Genomic DNA, 6,997 nt, shown 5'->3' with positions numbered 1-6,997 from the left:
CCACCATGTGAAGATGGAAGTATTAATAGAAGATTGCCATTTGCAACCCAGGAAGCAAGTCCTCGCCAGGAACTAAATCCAATGGTGCCTTGAATTGGGAGTGATCAGAAAACTCAGCAGTGGCCACAGGACTAGAAAAGGTCAGTTTTCATTCCAATCCCAAAGAAAGGAATGCCAAAGAATTTTCAAATTGCCATACAATTGTACCCATTTCACATGCTAACAAGATTATGCTCAAAATCATTCAAGCTAGGCTTCAGCAGTACATAAACCAAGAATTTACAGATGTTCAAGCTGGATTTAGAAAAGACAGAGGAACCAGAGATCAAATTGACAACATCTGCTGAATCATAGAAAAAGCAGAGGAATTCCAGGAAAAACATCTACTTCTGCTTCATTGACTAGGCTAAAGTGTTGGACTGTGTGGATCACAACAAACTCTTCAAGAGATGGGAATACAAGACTGCTTACCTGCCTTCTGAGAAACCTGTATGCAGGACAAGAAGAAACAGTTAGAACCAGAGATGGGACAACGAGATGGCTGGAACCAGAGATGGTTCCAAATTGAGAAAGAAGTAGGTCAATGCTGTGTATTGTCAATATGCTTATTTAACTTATATGCAGAGTACATCATGAGAAATGCTGGACTGGATGAAGCACAAGCTGGAGTCAAGATTGCTGGGAGAAATATCAATAACCTCATATATGCAGATGACACCACCCTTATGGAAGAAAGTGAAGAACTTAAAGAGCCTCTTGATGAAAGTGAAAGAGGAGAGTGAAAAAGTTGACTTAAAACTCAACATTCAGAAAATGAAGATCATGGCATCTGATCCCATCACTTCATGGCAAATAGATGCAGAAACAATGGAAACAGTGACAGATTTTATTTGGGGGGCTCCAAAATCACTGCAGATGGTGACTGCAGCCATGAAATTAAAAGACGCTTACTCCTTGGAAGGAAAGTTATGACCAACCTAGACAGCATATTAAAAAGCAGAGACATTACTTTGCCAACAATGGTTCGTCTAGTCAAGGCTATCGTTTATCCATTAGTATGTATGGGTGCATGGGTATGAGAATCGGACTATAAAGAAAGCTGAGCACTGAAGAATTGATGCTTTTGAATTGTGGTGTTGAAGAAGACTCTTGAGAATCCCTTGGACTGCAAGGAAGTCCAAACAGTTCATCCTAAAGGAAATCAGTCCTGAATATTCACTGGAAGAACTGATGCTGAAGCTGAAACTCCAATACTTTGGCCACCTGATGGGAAGAACTGGCTCATCTGAAAAGACCCTGATGCTGGGAAAGATTGAAGGAGGAAGGAGAAATGGCTGACAGAGGATGAGATGGTTGAATGGTATCACTGGCTCAATGGACATGAGTTTGAGTAAACTCTGGGATTTAGGGATGGACAGGGAGGCCTGGTATGTTGCAGTCCATGGGGTTGCAAAGAGTTGGACAGGACTGAGTGGCTGAAATGAACTGAACTGAATGGAGAATGTAATATTCTCCCAATAAAAATTCTTTTTTAGGTATGTTGAAAACTATTTTGATGCAAAATCTAGGTCAATGAGGGGGAAGGATAATTAAATGACACAATTACAATTACATGATTAAGGAATAAAGTTAGATATCGCATCATAGCCAGAAAGCCTTCAATTGTTCTGGATCATTTGGAAGGATTTTAAGATGACTAATGTTCCCACAAGTTTTTGAGATATACTTTTTAAAAAAATTAAGGTGATTTGATTTTTATCCTCAAGATGGAGTGGGCTAGGAAATGCTTACTAGCAATCATTATATACTTCAATGTCCAGTTCAGTTCAGTCGCTCAGCCATGTCCGAGTCTTTGTGACCCCATGAACCGCAGCACGCCAGGCCTCCCTGTCCATCACCAACTCTCAGAGTTTACCCAAACTCATGTCCATCGAGTCAGTGATGCCATCGAACCATTTCATCCTCTGTTGTCCCCATCTCCTCCTGTCCTCAATCTTTCCCAGCATCAGGGTTTTAGTCTTTTTATCATTTCATGTTATCTATGTTTAGGAATTTATTTTTTCAATTTTAACTCTTTATTTGAAACAAGCAATTTCAGAGACAGAAGGATAGTCATGACAATAGCTTCTCACTACAATGCAAGAGATGGCATTGCTCACTTAAGGGACAGGTCAAGTGCGTTGGAACAACATATATAATTTAAATAGTGGCTAAATTGGTGACAGTTATAAAAACATGAAAGAGAGGCTGGGGGACAGCAAAACCAAAAGGAAAAGAACTGAGTACCCCCTTTGCCAGATGCTAAGAGTTTTCTGGCACTACAGAGGCAAGATGGGGAAGAGAGAAGATGGAGGTAGTGGGGGCAGGACCCATGCCCACAGCTCCTCACCTATCCTTTGACCACAGATCCCGTCCTGCGTGACCCAGGGCACTCACAAGCTTGGCCTGGCTCTTACAATGGAAGAACAAGAGCGGGGAATCGAGCCCCAGCCCAAGTCAGAAGATAGTTTTTGCCTTAGGAACTCTGCCCTCTGAACTAAAGGGAGTCAGTTACAGAAAAGGGCTTAGCATGTTGGTACCATGGCTCATGCCAACCTAAGATGGCAGAGAGAGACAAACATATAAACCATGGGGACAGGAGTCTGCTGCCTATACTTAGAGTCATTCTCTGCCTTTGAAGGAAAGGAAGCATTTAAAAGATTTTTTTAAATTGCAGCACCAATGGTTCATATTTAGGAAACTGAAACCTTTTTAATATGCATAAATTCTAATCTACAGAAATTTCACATCTGTTATAATATGCTTCTAGAGAGTGCAAACTTAATTGTGGCTCCAGAATACAAAAATGGAGTAAAGTGCAGGCTACTGTGTCCTGTTTCACTGAAAGATCAGTTCATGTTTTTCCTAGAACTAGTGCACCATCCTGAACAAAATTGGCGCTACCTAATTTGCTTTTTTAAGGAAAGCTCAACACATTATGTATTTGGAAGTATGCACAACAGAAAGTAACCAAATGATTACATTTTCAGAGAAAGCTCTGTGGTGAATTAGTAGTTAGACTGGTTGAAAGAGGAATGATTTAATGAAATTGTGTGTTGTCCCAAAGTGTTCACTACGCAAAGATAATGCTGAGAAAACTGCAGGTTTCCTACTTAACTTGTGTTCCTATAAATCAAGGCTTAGTTCCTTCACTGTGGAACTAAGTCATCATTATTACTGGGTGCTAACATTCAAAAGAAAACAAGTGTTTCCTTTAAAAAAGGAAAAAAAACTACATAGAAAAATTGAATATATATTAAATTAAATTGAATTTTTATTTCATTCACTATATATACTTTATATACCTTAAAATAACATGCTTATAAGCTATTAAAACAGTAATTAAAAATACTCAGTGCTCTATCCAAAGGTGTATATTTTATTTTATCATTCCTCTTTTGCTTTTTTTATGGTTTTGGTGTATTAACAACTATAATTTGGCTCATTGAACTTTTGTGCTAAGGAGAAATAGAAGAAAGAAATTAACCCTTAGCCTAACAACTGGGATATTCTTTACATGTTATGTTAAATTCTTTCATCTTCAAAACCACTCCAATCTTGATGATATAAACCACAACCATTATATTATACTCATACATTTTCTGAATCAAGAATTCATATTGTGTATGGATGGGGGCTTGTCTCCATTCTACAATGTTTGCAGCCATGATGGACAGCTTCCCACTTGACTAGCAGGAGTGATTTGAACTGTTGGGCACTAAAATCATCTAGGGACTTCATTCAGATGTGTGGTTTTGGTCTAGGTTAAGTCGGAGTACAGGCTGGTTGAGGTTGTCCACTGATCTTATGTGTACCTTCTCCATGAGATTCAGGCTACTCACAAGGATGGAACAAGCCTTCTGAGAAACCTAGGCAGAAGCCATTAGCTTCCTCATGACCCATTCTCAACAGTCATGTAGCATCACTTCTGCTGCCTGATATTGGTTACAGGCAAGTCACCAAGGCCAGTCTATATTCATGGGAGAGGGATTTCTCTATCTACCTCTCAAAGGTAGAATGGCAAAGTCACACAGCAAAAGAGCAAGAATGATGTGAGATTCAGTTGTGACTACACATGGAATGTAAAACTGGCAGAATGAAATATCATAATCTTAATTTTTATGTTAATTAAAAGAACTACTGAGTAATGGACTTGCAACCATCTTCAGTGCTTTTGGTACTCCAAAGCCCATGTTATTTTACTTTATTAAATGCTTAATTTGTTTCATACACACAGGCCAATTTTCATATAAATTTTCAGGGTTATGATTTTTGTCAGACATTTTGTGAGATAGATTAATATTTCTTTACTTGGTATTAATTGATCATGTTGTATATAATCAGGTTCGAAGATGAAAATAGCTTATTTTATAAAATAAGATAAAACTAAAGTGCTAGAAGTTCAGTTTTGTAGACAAAGTATTTTATTTTGAAAAATTGCTAGCTTTGGGATCCTTAATGGTAGCTTGGTCCAGGGAATGTGGCATCTGACATTGACAAAGGAATATGTGCTACTGTAGGGGAGAATTCTCCTAAGATCCTTTATCACCTTCTTGCTCCTGATCTCCAATTTCACTGAATAGAATAACACTCTATATAATGTAAATCTTCCTTATAATTTATATAATGTAGTCACTTTCATGTTAAGTTGGAAAGCACAACACTAGAGGGTTGTATTAAAAAAAAAAAAAAACAACTCTTTTCTTTGTCTTTCCTTACCATTCCCCACTAGCTTTAATAGCAGGTTTTTATTTGTCTATTCCAATTTCCTATTAACCCATTGATTTGAGGGTGACAAGGAACGTGATTAGTCCATTGACTGTGATATAGTTGCCCTGAGTAGGCAATGAAGTGAGTGACTTGATGTGATGAAATCCACCAAAGAGTTCCAACTGGCATAACATGTTTGGTTTCAGTCCTTTATAGTATATGCTGTACTGGCTTCAACTGCTAGATATGCAGAGCCAAACCTGGATATGCATAAATCCATTTAAATCCACTTGGGCCAATGCTGTCTACTTGCCAGTTGTGTCCTTGACATTCACCCCCTGGGAACGTGTTCCAGAGTGAACTGCAGATTCTGTCTTTCATGGTAAAAACAGGGCATGTGTCTGTGTGCTAAGTCATTGCAGTCCTGTCCAACTTTGCAATGCTATAGACTAAAGCCAGCCAGGTTCCTCTGTCCATGGGATTCTCCAGGCTAGGATACTGGAGCGGATTGCCATGCCCTCCTCCAGGGGATCTCCTCGACCAAGGGATTCAACCTGAGTCTTTTATGTCTTCTGCATTGGCAGGCAGGTTCTTTACCTGGGAAGCCCCCAAATGGCAAGTTTTATTAAACATTTGCAGTTCAGAGGAGCCAGCAATATATGTTGCTTTTCCACTTTACTTAATGATGTCTTTTTTTTATTTTTTGCATTGATTGATTTTATTTTTAAACTTTACATAATTGTATTAGTTTTGCCAAATATCAAAATGAATCCACCACAGGTAAATGATGTCTTTAAAGTTTTTTTTAACTAGGTATCATATAGATGGGTCTTATCTTTTTTAATCCAGTCAGATCATATCTGTCTTTCAAGTGTGATGGTTTGACAGTTTTTTTTCCTTTAAAATAACTATCAATATAATTATATTTAAATCTATAATCTTGCTATTTGTTTTCTACTTAGGTTATCAATTCATTGTCTGCTTTTCCCTCTTTCTGGATGCCTACCTTTTAAAAATTCAATAGAATATATTTAATAATTACCTCCTTTGTTAGTACATTAGCCAGAAGGCCTCTTTTGTCATTTTAGTGGCTGCTTTTAGGTTTATCCTATGTATCTTTACACAGAGCTTTGCTAGTGGCTCAGAAAATAAAGAATCTGCCTGCAATGAAGGAGACCTGGATTTGATCCCTGGGTTGGGAAAATTCCCTGGAAAAGGGAATGGCTACCCACTCCATTTTTCTTGCCTGGAGAATTCCATGGACAGAGGAGCCTGGTAGGCCACAGTCCCTGAGGTCACAAAGAACTGGACACAAATAACACACACACATATGTATTTTTAACTTATTACAGTCTACTTTAAAATGATGTTATTCTGCCTCATAAAGCCTTCAAGCAGTATAATTCCATTCCTTCTCTCTGCTACACCTATCCAGTACAGAAAAGCTCAGGAGAAAAAATATCCATCCTCCCTTGGTGCTGGTTGAAGAGATTAAGTTGAATAATCAGATTATAGAGTATACTTTTTTTTTTATTAGCTCTGTAAGAGAACTGATTAAAAATATACTATCGTTTAATAAAAGAACTCTACTATACGAATCTATATGAACTCTGGTGTTTCAGGGGACCGTTTTGCCTTTATAATTCACAGGAAATTATATTTTATGTGACTTGAACCTCATCTTGAATAAATGAACCTTGAAAATATATTCCATTCAACACATTTTAAATATCAATCACACATCAAATTGGTGCTGAGACAATGTCCATGAAAATATAATCATATGTAAGTCATGATCATCAAAATCCTATTATTCTATACTTTTTGCATTTATATCATCATTGAGAGTTCTTATGTTAATAAAATATATTTACCTCATGAGTAATTTCTAAGAAAATATTTAAAACATTTCTGAGTAACTCAATATCTGTTGGGGCACAAATAAGTAAGATATTATGTCTTCTATTTTCATATATAAGACTTCACATAAAGTGTGACTTATTTTCCTCAGTGTCATTTACCATTCGGATCAAGGTAATTTTATTTAGAGTTTTGCACTAAAAATTTTTGAAAATTTTTATTTTAAAATATACTGTCTGAATGTATGATAAATATGCTATGAAATATGATTGTAAATATTTAAAAAAGGAATAATTTTATATTATACATTTAATTGTCATCCATCCCAAAATACAATGGGAAGTTGAGCAATGGTCCATTATTGTTATTGCATTAGACCATGTGAACT

The sequence above is a fragment of the Bos grunniens genome, chromosome 10 (genome assembly GCF_055505025.1).
Source record: "Bos grunniens cultivar Pamir isolate PY7600 chromosome 10, Bosgru_T2T1.0, whole genome shotgun sequence".
In the NCBI taxonomy this organism is placed as follows: Eukaryota; Metazoa; Chordata; class Mammalia; order Artiodactyla; family Bovidae; genus Bos; species Bos grunniens.
This window is presented reverse-complemented; position numbering follows the sequence as displayed.